This window comes from Mytilus californianus, unplaced genomic scaffold, assembly GCF_021869535.1.
Source record: "Mytilus californianus isolate M0D057914Y unplaced genomic scaffold, xbMytCali1.0.p SCAF_2, whole genome shotgun sequence".
NCBI lineage: Eukaryota > Metazoa > Mollusca > Bivalvia > Mytilida > Mytilidae > Mytilus > Mytilus californianus.
In genome coordinates this window covers 41540911-41556202 of record NW_026262668.1, presented here as the reverse complement: position 1 = coordinate 41556202, position 15292 = coordinate 41540911, and positions in this window count along the sequence as shown.

Genomic DNA, 15292 nt, shown 5'->3' with positions numbered 1-15292 from the left:
TTATTCTAGAGACATTAAATGGTATATGATGGTATATAATTAAGACAATACTTAGACAATACTTTATTATTAAACCTCAGACACATAGGTGTACAAGAGGACAATTTGTAGCAGCAGTTTGACTTTGGAATTTATAAAATGGCCTCCGTTGCCATGGAAACAGCAAAAATATGAAAAACTTCAAAATGCTTCAAATTTAATGAAACTTAAAACAAATGTTGCCTAGCTTATGTAGACTTGACTTTTGAGTTTGGAATTTTTAAAATGGCCGCCGTTACCATGGAAACGGTTAAAATATGAAAAAAACTTCAAAATGTTTCAAATTTAATGAAACTTAAAACAAATGTTGCCTAGCATATAATGAAACCATTGATTTCGCAGAACAATGATTTTGGGTCCGTTTTGGCGACTTTTATGTTAGCATCCTAACACAAGATTACTAGTTATCATGGCACCCTCAACGGAGTTGGGGTGACATATTGTTATTGTTCGTTTCTTTTTTTCTTATTATTATATTTATTCTTCCACACTTTTTTGTCCATGCTATTTCTCAGAAGTGGCTTGAACAATATTGATGGAACTTTACCATAATGTAGACCACTATATGAAATTGTGCAATCGGGGTATGGCATCATCAAGATGGCTGCTGTTGCCATGGAAACTGATAAAATGTGAAAAAATAATGCAAATTCTAAATCTTTCATTATAAGACCTAGCTGGATGAAACTTTATGGTAATGTTCCTTGGTATGCCTTGATGTTGTGACAATATTAGGAAATTCCAAAATGGCCGCCATTGTCATGGAAACAGGGCGAAAGTTTAACATTAGCCCTATGGAAAAACACATTGAAGCTGCATTTCCTGCAAGAATATTAGATCAAACCTTCTACAACTTAATGGATATGTAACATGGCATGTTCCAAAGTGGCACCTGTCTTTGGAAATTTTGAAATGGTACCCGTTACCATGGAAATAGCAAAAATTAAAAAAAATTCAAAATGCTCCAAAATTGAAGAAACTTTACAATGTTAATAGACATCTGTAGATGCGGTCTTTGACTTTGGAATTTTCAAAATGGCTGCCGCTCACCTGGCAATGTGGGAAGGGTGCCATCCGCTATTGCTTGCAATGGCAAATCTAGTTTTTATTATTTTTCTTCCACACATTTTGTCCGCGCGAGTTCTTGGAATCCAATGGACCAATGTTGATGGAACTCTACTATAATGAGGACCCCCATGTAAAGTTGTGCACCTTGCTATGGAATGGTAAAAAATGGCCGCCGTTTCCAAGGAAACAGCAAAAATGCGAAAAAAATCAAAGTGTTCCATACTGGGAGAAACTCCACAGGAATGTTAACTGGCATGTGCTGATTTGCAGTTTGACTTTGGAATTTTCAAAATGGCTGCCGTTACCATGGAAACAGCAAAAATGTCAAAATTTTCAAAATGCTTCAAATTTTATCAAACTTTACAAAAATATTAATTGAAATGTGTAGATGCACTCTTTGAGTTTAGAATTTTCACAATGGCTGCCGTTACCCTGGCAATGGGGGAAGGGTGCCATCCGTTATTGCTAGCAATTACAAATCTAGTTATGTCACCCGATCGACAATGTCGGGTGACATATTGCTTTTCCTCTGTTTCTTTTTCCCTATTATTATTATTATTATTATTATTATTATTATTATTTTTCTTCCACCTAATTTTGTCCGCCCGTTTTCTCAGAGCCAAAGGAACCAATCTAAATGATGGTTCACTATAACAAGGAACCCTGACTTCCGAGTTGCAGTGCAACTTTGGAACTAAAAAATGGCTGCCATCACCATGGAAACTGACAAAAAGTGAAAAAGTAAATTTTATGAGTTTGGTTAATAATTTGAGAATGCTTAAACTTAAAATCATTAAATTTTAATACAATGTAGTTTTCCACTATATACAGGTTTTGGCTGATTTTGACAATCATTGGAACTACTATGTTGCCATGGAAACTACACCAAATATTTCAAAAATATCAAAATGCTCCAAATTTTATGAAACTTCACAGTAACGATGAGCAACATTTGTAGATGTGGAATTTGGCATTGGAATTTCCAAAATGGCTGCCGTTACCATGGAAACAATGCAAAAAAGGTCAAAATGCTTCAAAAACCTTAAAGTAGCATTTACTTTCTTAAAATGGTCGCCGTTTCCAAGGAAACAGCAAAAATGCGAAAAAAATCAAAGTGTTCCATACTGGGAGAAACTCCACAGGAATGTTAACTGGCATGTGCTGATTTGCAGTTTGACTTTGGAATTTTCAAAATGGCTGCCGTTACCATGGAAACAGCAAAAATGTCAAAATTTTCAAAATGCTTCAAATTTTATCAAACTTTACAAAAAAGATGAGACTTTTGACTTTGGAATTACCAAAATGGTCACATATATGCATGGCAATACATCTTTCTGTAAATTTTCAGAACATTTGGAGCATTTTGAAATTTTCACATTTTTGTTGTTTCCATGGCAACGTAGACCATTTTGGTAATTCCAAAGTCAAAAGTCTCATCTTACCTTGCCAGGTAACAATTATAATAAGTTTCATAAAGTTTGGAGCATTTTAAAATTTTTGAAATTTTTGACATTTTTGCTGGTTCCTATGGTAACAGAGACCATTCCCAAAATTTAATGACAGATGTATGTGCATACGATCAAATACAAATCTGTACTGCAAAACATCTTCTAGAATATGCTAGAAGAGAAAAAAATATATAATTTAACGTGCTTCTATTCTATACAAAAATCGTGCTTTCATACCACATCTTCCTATATCTATTTGAAGAGAAAATCGCCACCGAGAGAGAGAGAAACACTAAGAGTACATATTAGTGACATTTCTGTACTTGCATTAAAGTACACATCCGTGAATCACACACCTGCTAAAATATACACATTAGCTGAAATCAATCGATGAAAGTGTAATTTAATTGTACAAGATAAGACACATGTATCGTGTGATACACGAGCTATTAAAGAACAAAAATGAACAGTTAGTATGCCGCTCCGTCAATATATACACATGTTGTCTGTCCAAGGTCCCCTCTAAAAAGAATATGAATGTATAAAAGTCCACGATAATATACTTGCGCATCACGTGACGCCACGTTCTTCCTCGCGCGTGGGTCTTTTTTTTATTCTAAAGAATTCCCAAACTATGAATAGAACTCAAACTTATTCTACGTGAAGAGAAAAAGAGGGGGGGAATCAATTACATGCCAATTCCAGCATGTATAATAGATGTGCCATTTGACTTTGGTACACTCAAAATAGTTGCTGCTACTGTGACAATGTCCAATAGAGGGTGACATCCTCCGCTATTGCTTGCAATAGCAAATCTAGTTATTCTTATTCTTCTTTTTCTAAACCCTTAAACTGTATTACCATTTTCTTGGAAGCTATAGAGGATGGACACATTATATTTTTCTGGGTATGGGTCTGCATCATGGGGGTTGCAGAACCCAATGTTCATGATACCAGGGTGTCATCTTGGCATAATAAGGGGGGCTCACAGATGGGTGGGGTCAAATTTATTTTACATTTCTTAAATTTGCTACTGTATGTAGAGTAGATGGAATTATGATTACTTTTACGAATATAAAGACACACATGTCTGCTTCAACATGGATTTTTTTTTATTTCAGTAGGGGTCTCCTTGGCATAATTTTAGGGGGTGAATTTTCATGGAATATTCCAGAACATCAATGTTAAATTTATTCTAGAGACATTAAATGGTATATGATGGTATATAATTAAGACAATACTTAGACAATACTTTATTATTAAACCTCAGACACATAGGTGTACAAGAGGACAATTTGCAGCAGCAGTTTGACTTTGGAATTTATAAAATGGCCTCCGTTGCCATGGAAACAGCAAAAATATGAAAAACTTCAAAATGCTTCAAATTTAATGAAACTTAAAACAAATGTTGCCTAGCTTATGTAGACTTGACTTTTGAGTTTGGAATTTTTAAAATGGCCGCCGTTACCATGGAAACGGTTAAAATATGAAAAAAACTTCAAAATGTTTCAAATTTAATGAAACTTAAAACAAATGTTGCCTAGCATATAATGAAACCATTGATTTCGCAGAACAATGATTTTGGGTCCGTTTTGGCGAATTTTGTGTTAGCATCCTAACACAAGATTACTAGTTATTATGGCACCCTCAACGGAGTTGGGGTGACATATTGTTATTGTTCGTTTCTTTTTTTCTTATTATTATATTTATTCTTCCACACTTTTTTGTCCATGCTATTTCTCAGAAGTGGCTTGAACAATATTGATGGAACTTTACCATAATGTAGACCACTATATGAAATTGTGCAATCGGGGTATGGCATCATCAAGATGGCTGCTGTTGCCATGGAAACTGATAAAATGTGAAAAAAAATGCAAATTCTAAATCTTTCATTATAAGACCTAGCTGGATGAAACTTTATGGTAATGTTCCTTGGTATGCCTTGATGTTGTGACAATATTAGGAAATTCCAAAATGGCCGCCATTATCATGGAAACAGGGCGAAAGTTTAACATTAGCCCTATGGAAAAACACATTGAAGCTGCATTTCCAGCAAGAATGTTAGATCAAACCTTCTACAACTTAATGGATATGTAACATGGCATGTTCCAAAGTGGCACCTGTCTTTGGAAATTTTGAAATAGTACCCGTTACCATGGAAATAGCAAAAATTAAAAAAAATTCAAAATGCTCCAAAATTGAAGAAACTTTACAATGTTAATAGACATCTGTAGATGCGGTCTTTGACTTTGGAATTTTCAAAATGGCTGCCGCTCACCTGGCAATGGGGGAAGGGTGCCATCCGCTGTTGCTTGCAATGGCAAATCTAGTTTTTATTATTTTTCTTCCACACATTTTGTCCGCGCGAGTTCTTGGAATCCAATGGATCAATGTTGATGGAACTCTACTATAATGAGGACCCCCATGTAAAGTTGTGCACCTTGCTATGGAATGGTAAAAAATGGCCGCCGTTTCCAAGGAAATAGCAAAAATGTTAACTGGCATGTGCTGATTTGCAGTTTGACTTTGGAATTTTGAAAATTGATGCCGTTACCATGGAAACAGCTAAAATATCAAAATATCTAACTCTTTCGTTATAAGACCCAACTGGATGAAACTTTATGAAAATGTTACCCAGTATGTAAAGATGTCAAGACAATATTTTGATAGTCCAAAATGGCCGCCGTTGTCATGGAAACTGGGGCAAGTTTTACATTGACCCTACGGGAAAATGCATAAAATCAAAATTTTCTTAAAGAGTATTTCACCAAAGTCAATGAAACTGTATTGATATATAACATGAAATGTGGCAATGAGATGTCTGCTTCAAAAATTTTGGAATTATCCACTGTAACCATGGAAACAGCAAAAATATCCAAAATTTCCAAAAAAAAAAAAATGCTGCAAACTGGATGAAACTTTACAGGACTGGTACATGGGCAGAGTTGCATTTTGAAGTTGGAATTTTCAAAATGGCTACCGTAACCATGGAAACAGCAAAAATGTCAAAAATTTCAAAATGCTTCAAACTTAGTGCAACTTTACAAAAATGATAATTTGCATGTGTAGATGCACTCTTTGACTTTGGAATTTTCTAAATGGATGCCGCTCGCCTGGCAATGGGGGAAGGGTGCCATCCGCTATTGCTTGCAATGGCAAATCTAGTTATGTCACCCGATCGACAATGTCGGGTGACATATTGCTTTTCCTCTGTTTCTTTTTCCCTATTATTATTATTTTTCTTCCACCTAATTTTGTCCGGCAGTTGGAACTAATCTTCATGATTGTTGAGCATAATGAGGACCACCATCAGTGGAGTTGCAGTGAAACTTTGGAACTTTAAAATCGCAGCCGTTTCCATGGAAACAGCAAAAATGTGAAAAATACTTTTTTTGTTTTTGATGACTAATTTGATAATGCCTGAACTAAAAATCATCAAATTTTTATAAAACATAGGTATCCACAATATACAGGTTTTGGATGATTTTAAGAATCATCGGAACTACTGTATTGCCATGGAAACTAGGGAAAGGTTTCCCATTATAACCCTATGGGAAAAACCTTAAAGTAGCATTTTCTCTCTTAAAATGGTAGGTCAAATCCATTGAAACTTTGATGGTATCTTCCCTCCCATGTACCAATGTGGCATCTGTCATTACAATTTTGGGAATGGTCTTTGTTACCATGGAAACCAGCAAAAATGTCAAAATGTTCAAAATGCACCCAACTTAATATAACTTTATATTAATGCTAACTGGCATGTATAGATAAGACTTTTCACTTTGGAATTTCCAAAATGGTCGCCGTTGCCATGGAAACAGCAAATATGTGAAAATTTCAAAATGCTCCAAATGTTCTGAAAATTTATAGAAAAATGTATTGCCATGCATATATGTGCATTCACTGTTTAAATTTTTTAAAATGGCTGCCACTAAGTGGCAAAGGGGGAAGGGTGACATCCGCTATTGCTTGCAATGGCAAATCTAGTTAAGTCGCCAAAACGGAGTTTTGGGGACTTTATGTTTTTGTCCCGTTTCTTATTATTAAATCGCCAAAACGGAGTTTTGGGGACTTTATGTTTTTGTCCCGTTTCTTATTATTATTATTATTATTATTATTCTTAACCCTAATTTGTCCGACCATTTTCTTCCAAGCCTTAAATGATGGAAACTTTATATTTGGTATGATGTTGGGGTAGTATCCCTAGGGGTGCATTCGCTATTTTTTATTTCAAATGGGGGTCATCTTGGCACTATTTGGGGGCCGGAACATGGGTGGGGTCATTTTTCAACTATGGATTCGCTACTGGTAGAACCTTTTAAGTTTTGTGTAATACAAGAGACCGATGACTAGGTGTCCATTCCACATTTTTTTATTTCAGCCCGGGGTCATCTTGGCATTATTTTAGGGGGTGAATTTTCATGGAACATTCTAGAACAATAGTCATGTGATAGTCATGTGATAGTGTTGAATTATTCATATGTACTTTATATGTTATATAATGATAGATTATTACAGGTAGCACCATATGTAGCTGTAATTCGACTTTGGAATTTTTAAAATGGCCGCCGTTACCATGGAAACTGCAAAAATGTGAAAATTTTTTAAAATGCTTCAAATGTGATGAAATTTTACCGAGATGTTAACGAGTATATGTAGATTTGGAATTTGACTTTGGAATTTCCAAAATGGCCGCCGTTGCCATGGAAACAACAAAAATGCGAAAAATCTAGATTTGATCCAATCTTTATGAAACTTGCCCATAATGTGACCTGTCATGTGCAGATGTGCCACACCAACTTTGGAATTTTCAAAATGGCTGCCGTTGCCATGGAAACTGCAAAAATGTCAAAAAATTCAAAATGCTTCAAACTTAATGAAACTTTACACAAATGTTGACTGTCTTATGTAGATGAGGCATTTGACTTTGGAATTTCCAAAATGACCGCCGTAACCATGGAAACAGGAATGCTTAAATTTGAAAATTGGTCCAATTTTTATGAAACTTGTAAGTAATGTGACCTGTCATGTGTAGATGTGCTGTCCGACTTTGAAATTTCAAAATGGCTAAAAGATGGCTGCCGTTACCATGGAAAACGAAAAAAGGTGAAAAAATAAAATTTTAGGGTTTAGTGAATTATTTGGGTATGCTTAAACTGAAAATCATCAAATTTTAATTCAATGTAGTTGTCCATTATATACAAGTTTTGGATAATTTTGACAATGATCGGAACTACTATGTTGCCATGGAAACTGCAGCAAAAATTTCAAAAATTTAAAAATGCTTCAAACTCGATAAAACTTCACAGTAATGATGAGCAACATTTGGAGATGTGGTATTTGGCGATGGAATTTCAAAAATGGCTGCCGTTACCATAGAAACAATGCAAAAAAGTCAAAATGCTCTAAAAACCTTTAAGTTGCATTTCCTCTCTTAATATGGTAGGTCAAACCCAGTGAATCTTTAATGGTATGTTCCCTCTCATGTACCAATGGGGTACCTGTCATTAAAATTTTGGAATTGGTCACCGTTACCGTGGAAACAGCAAAAATGTCCAAAATTTCAAAATGCTCCAAAATTACTGAAACTTATTAAATATGTTGACTGGCAAGTGTAGATGAGACTTTTGACTTTGGAATTATGGCCGTCGTTGCCATATGGAAACAGCAAATATGTGTAAAATTTCAAAATGCTCCAAATGTTCTGAAAATTTACAGAAAGATGTATAGCAAAGTATATATGTGCATTCACTATTTGAAATTTTCAAAATGGCTGCCGCTTAGTGGCAATGGCAATTCTAGTTCTTATTTTTCTTCTACTTTTTTTGTCCAGCTTATATATTGGAATTCTATGAACCAATGTTAATGGAACTATACAATAATGTTAACCAGCATGTGCAGATTTGCAATCGGGGGTATGGCATTTTCAAGATGGCCGCCGTTACCATGGAAACAGCAAAAATGTAAAAACAAATCAATATGCTCCAAAGTTTATGAAACTTTACAATAATGTTAATTGGCATGTGTAGATGCCCTCTTTGACTTTGGAAACTACAGCAAAAATTTGAAAAATTTCAAAATGCTCCAAACTTGATGAAACTTCACATTAATGTTGACTGGCATGTGTAGATGCGGTATTTGGCTTTTGAACTTCAAAAATGGCTGCCGTTAACAATGCAAAACAGGTTAAAATGCTCCAAAAACCTTAAAGTAGCATTTTCTCTCTTAAAATGGTAAGTCAAATCCATTGAAACTTTGGTGCTTTGTTCACTCCAATGTACCAAAGTGCCATTAAAATTTCAGGAATGGTCTCTGTTACCATGGAAACCAGCAAAAATATCAAAAATTTCTAAAAGCTCTAAACTTAGTGAAACTTAATTTGATTGTTAACTGGCAAGTATAGATGAGACTTTTGACTTTGGAATTTTCAAAATAAGGGAAATACAATGGTGATATTACACGTATTTAGTACGTCACATCCGGTTGCATACAAAAAAGGGTGGACAAAAACTATTTCCTTGAATTTGACAGTTGTAGGAAATTAATCCTACATTTCATTGCAGTAAAACAATTCTGAGTCACATACATATATCTTGGATGTTTGAAAGCACCATCCATTTTTTATTTGGTGTTTCTATAAAATAATTTGGAAACTTGAGGTTACATGATTACTAAAGCTTGTAAACATGAAAAAAGGGGTGAAATATTGATTGGTTAATTTCTAGTGATGGTTATTACCTTACATGCAATGAAATGTGATGTGAAATTTTGTCTGTAGTACTGGACAGGATAAAACTTTACTCATGCCAAGTATTTCTGAATTTGAAACAAAGATAAATTCTGCACAATCTTTTGAAAAGCGCAAATTAACAAAGACTAATAGGGTAAAAACAATGGTGGTATTACACCTATTTAGCACGTCACATCCGGTTGCATACGAAAAAGGGTCGGAAAAAAATATTCCCTTGAATTTGACAGTTGTAGGAAATAAACTTGCATTTCATTGCAGTAAAAAATTTCTGAATCGTAAACATATATTTTGGGTGTCTTTTTTTATTTGGTGTTTATATTAAATGATTTGGAAACTTGAGGTTACATGGTTACTAAAGCTTGTAAACATTAAATAGGGATGAAAACTTGATTGGTTAACTTCTAGTGATGGTTATTATCTTATATGCAATGAAATGTTAAGTGACATTTTGTCTGTAGTACTTTCTTTATTTGAAACAAAGATAAATTCTGCACAATTTTTTGAAAAGTGCAAATTTAACAAAGACTAATAGGGGTAAAACGCTTTAGTAACCATGTAACCTCAAGTTTCCAAATTATTTATAAACTGGACCCCTGTTGTGTTCACTTATCGCTACACTAACAACAGGTACCGCCTAAGTCCCGTGGTCAGCTTTCGGTCTACGTGATTTAATAATTTAGACGAGAATAGTGCATCATGTGATGTGCTTATTATGTATTATAATGACAAGAACTCAAACGAGAAACTAGCACATTCCTATCCCTACTGAGTTCTCAAGGAAATGAAAGATACCGGCTCAGTTTGTCAAGAATATGATAACACGCTCATAGGGCTGCCACCATCGGTTTTCAATATTTGAAGCAAATTTTATCATATAACCGTGGTTAATTGTAGATCTTTTAAATCCAATAGTATTTTGTTTCACCTTTATATATAAATGAAATTGAATATTCAAAAGATCTTTAAAATAATATCGGTAAATATTTGATAGATTAACATAAAAAAAATTAAATTTTCTATTTCTCTTTCTTACGCTCAGAATTTTCAGTCAGATTAGTTTTGATTGTTTTTTACCTTTATTTTTTTTTTATTGGTTGAACACAAATGCATATTTTTACAATTTTATTTTGGTTAGAATGCATAGCAAACTTTTCCAGATATATTTTTGTTTGTGTTCACTTCATCAGAAAATACAAGTGAACCTGAATAATATTATGGCCACATAAACAAATAAATTTTAAACATTTCTTAATCTTAAGTATGGTATTTATTGTATAAAAATCGCTCATAAAGTTACTTGGTGATATTTTTTGAAAAATATCGACTTAAGTTGATATGATAGGACATTTTTTTTTTAGTGGGAACTCACTTTTGTCCACAATCTGTACACCTTCCTAAAACTACAATATAATGTCATATTTTGAATCATGTGCATAGACCTGTGCATAAGTCTAGTAGTAAGTCCATTTTTGAACACATCCGTATCATGTCTTAAAATGTACATAAAATTAGTACCCCCTAAATATATGAATAGCTAACCGTACTGAACAGATACTTATTTATTTTGCGGCATCGCAGTATTAACATTTGGGGTCAAGTTGTCAAAAGTTCCTGTCAATATATTTGTCAATTTCGTAGCGAATCGTTTAATTTGTAAGACTCGTCCAATTAATGCCAAGGTGACAATGGCTTCAACGACGATCTTGTTTAACCCAAATAATGCTAATGTTAAATATAAGGTAAAAGTCCGAGTAAGCCTTTTCCCGCCATTTATGAAAAATCAAATATCTCAAAAAGGAGTCCTATAACCTATCAATATTTTCAACTTATTTTGTTCCTTAACTAATACACTTCTGACTTATAATATCAATTCTAAATTCTAGATTTTGTTTTAAAACGATGAAGCAAATTAAAGTTACGTGAACAATTGTTTTTTTTATAAACAAGGATTTATATAGTATATATAGTACTAGTACTACAAAAATCCTTGGTATAAATAAGATTTTTAAATAAGAATAATATCGTTTCCATATTGATAAATAAAATATTGAATAATAATGTCTTATTTCAATACATTTTAAATTTGAAAAGAATTAATTGTGAATTTTGTAATTTCGTCAAAATATAATTCTGACATCATTTAAAATGTATGAGTTTTAGCTATATAATTAAATTATATAATAAAAACAAGGCATTTTGAGAGTTCTGCAGCAGTTTTGTTGAAAAGGACTATCTGACATGTCATTTTACAGCGAAAAGCTTTCACATATCATAAATTATAATTTTTTTTGTTTTTTTTTGTTTTTTTGCAATAATTACATTTAACATTTAACATATATACTTTGCACACTTTTTAATTGAAATAACATTGAAACAAAAATTAATATTGCTATCAGTGACCCAAACGGGAAATATTATGGAGACAAGGTCAACGTCTCACGCTGTTAGAAATAGTGTGCGATTTCCTTCACATGAGTTCTAGATATAAATATCGATCAAGTGAAATTTTATAGCCCGTTATTAATGATGTTCGTTTTTCTGTTCTAAATTAACAAATTTTTAAAAAGACAGTGTTATGAATTGAAAGTATTCATATAACGGAAGAAGAAAAGCAAAGTCCATGTTCTTGTTTTTGAGATATAAGCTATTTAAAATTTGGCGCGATATGACTCTCTAGATTTTTCATACAGTAAATATTGGCACGACGGACAGACGGACAACGGTATACCATAATACGTCCCGTAAACGGGCGTATAAAAATCATAATTTACGGGATTTTAATAAAGCCACACAAATGACGAAGGGAAATTGTACGTATTGGCATACATTCTTTATAATTACCGAAACAATGAGGGTAAATAAAATATTTATCAGTGTACATATATTTAGGCGATAGTGAAATTTTAAACAAATTACATTTAGCTGCAGATCCAGGATTTTCTAAAGGGAGGATGGGGCTGGTAAGCCGACATTTTAAGAATAGTAAAAAGTCTTGTCAAATATCAAGATCAATAAGAAAAATCTCCTGATTCCTAAAATTGGCATCTGCTATTGATAAAAAATTACACCCATCAGAATTAAACATACTAAACTATTAGGTGATCTTAAAAATAATTATTTCAACCGATTTTATAAACCAGAAATTAATCTGAATGCTATTTGAATAATATAAAAACAAAATTACTGTATAATATTCACCTCCATCAAAGTACAGATCGAATAGAGTTATAACCTAGTATCCCCGAGTCATGTATCTGTCAACAGTTGTCAATATATTACAGTTATATTACATGATAAAGCCCAAATTTCAACCTAAAATTTAGGATATCAGATTGAACAATTTATTAATGCTAATTAATCCATTAGATATATAACATAGAGAATATCATATGTCTTTTTCAAGATCACATCCGTCTCAACCCGAGACACCAATATAATCCCAAGAGCTCTGCTCGAGGGATTATATTGGTTGAGGATTGATACGGTGTGTGATATTGAAAAAGCCATATCATATACACTTTATTATATACATGTACCTCACGTAGATGCTTTTTATGTGACATGACGTCATACATATAAGGGGATTTGAAATGACGTCATACAATTAGAGGTTATACAGGTTGGGGGTTTAATAAAGCCTTTGCAACAGTGACTGCAATCGATGACGTGACGTCATACAGATTAAAGGTGTGATAAAGCCTTTGCAACCGTGCTGATATCGATATCATCACCGGTGGCTGATACAGCACGCTTGCCAATGACTGTATTACACATACAATTTATCTGTATTTACTCCTAAGTATATATATAATAAAACCTCTTATCAGTTTCCCTGCTGCTAAAGATTAGAAAGTCTAAAAACTGGGTGTGAAAATTTTACATAAAGCCTGGTTATAAGGACAGTGACCAAAGAGATAAATAAATTAAAATGGAAACATGTGTTATTTTTTAGGACCTTAAAGAGTGAAATTTGTGATAGGAAAATGATATTTATGTGTTTGGGGATATTTAGAATTCAGAAACCATGTTTAAATAAGGAATATGAATTGCAGTTGATTATTTTACAGAAATATATAACCACACGTGACACAAAGATATAATGATGTATGACCATGAAAGCATGACTTTTACCAATTCTTGACATTCTTCCTGCAGATAAACTTGGACTGTAAACCATATGGGAACACTTTATGGAGTGCAAATCGAATACAATTTATACTGAAGTTTTATTGTTCATCAAATTTAGATGAATAAAATTGAGAATGGAAATGGGGAATATGTCAAAGAGACACAGACAACATCCGAAGGCCACCAAAGGGTCTTTAAAGCAGCGAGAAAATCTCTCATCCGGAGGATGTCCTCAGCTGGGCCCCTAAATAAAATTGTGTACTAGTTCAGTGAAAATGGACGTCACACAAACTCCAAAACATATAACACTATTTTTAGTATGTTAATACATTTTAACATTTATACGAGTGGAAAGTATTTTTGGTGTTCTAAAATCTGTGCTACAAAATGGCAGACCAAGTGGACTTTTAATCGAGGAACGAAAACTTCAAAGTTTCGTTCACTTATTTCGTTTATTCTAAGGCTCATTACAGTTCAAGAAAGTTTGAATGATATCCTGTTGAATGTTGGGTAAATACACAGGTACAATGTATGTGAAAAATAAAAAGACCAAAGCATAACTCAAGTATTGTTTATTATACAACTAATAATGGTTGTATTATATTTGAAAATTTCACTAAAAAGATATGACATGGTATTCTGATGTCCATTGTAGGTTATTTTCATATTTAAATCTTACAGAAATTTTTTGTGAAAAAAGCCATTTTTCACAAAGCTTCACCTGCATTTATTTCACACCTGAGGGCTAGCTCCTAAAAATTATTCAATAAAACTACCACCTAATATTTTGCAGGAAATTCAGCCTTTAAACCATATCATACATTGTTTAAATAAATACATTTTAAATGATTAGGAAATATGTTTTACTACCAGTAGATGACTACAGATAAAATTACTAACAGATGTGTACCAAGTAGATCATTTGATCATGTTGATATACATGTAATTGTTTTTATCTATAATTTGCAAATTTCAAGTGTAAATTTATTATTAAATTTTCTGTTAATCAACCCATTTCGAAAAACCCTTTTTCATTTTTTGATAATACATTTTTCAAACAATTTTTGTTGGGCCTGGGACTTCCGTCGCAGAAAGCGAGACTTAGGGAGAGTGATCCTGGGACCGCGGCGTTAACTATCTACACTACCAAGAATTTATCATAACCATTGGCATTGTTATAATATAATAATCTTTTATTTCATATAAACATATGAAGTTTGTGACAAAAATCTCAATCATTTTCATGCCCCTTGCTTATTTTATGACCCCTTTAAGGTTCATGAATAAAACAATCAAAGAAACACTTAATTTTGCTTGTATCATGTTTTATTGCTCTCCCCCTTTGCCATCTTTTCTTTGGAATGCTTCGTAGAATGTCAGTTTCCTGGCTCTTTTCCTCAATTCAGTCCCGCATATGATATGTCTTGTTACATGTAGAGTGGTAATTCCAGAGGACACTTTAGTTCTAATATGAGCCCATTATAAGCATCCATCTTTTATGTTTTGGTACAAAACTCAGGATTAAATGGTTCGTGATTAAATGTTGTTTTTTTCTGATGAGTGCCATATTAATACATCCTTCTGTATATAGGTCTTTAATTTTAACATCAAACTAACAGATGTGTACCAAGAAGATCATTTGATCATGTTGATTTTCAAGATTATCTAAAATTAACATACATGTAATTGTTTTTATCTATAATTTGCAAAATTGTCAATTTATTTACAATTTTTATCAAATTTCAAGTGTAAATTTATTATTTAATTTTCAGTTAATCAACACATTTCGAAAAACCCTTTTTCATTTTTTGATAATACATTTTTCAAACAATTATTGTTGGGCCTGAAAGCGAGACTT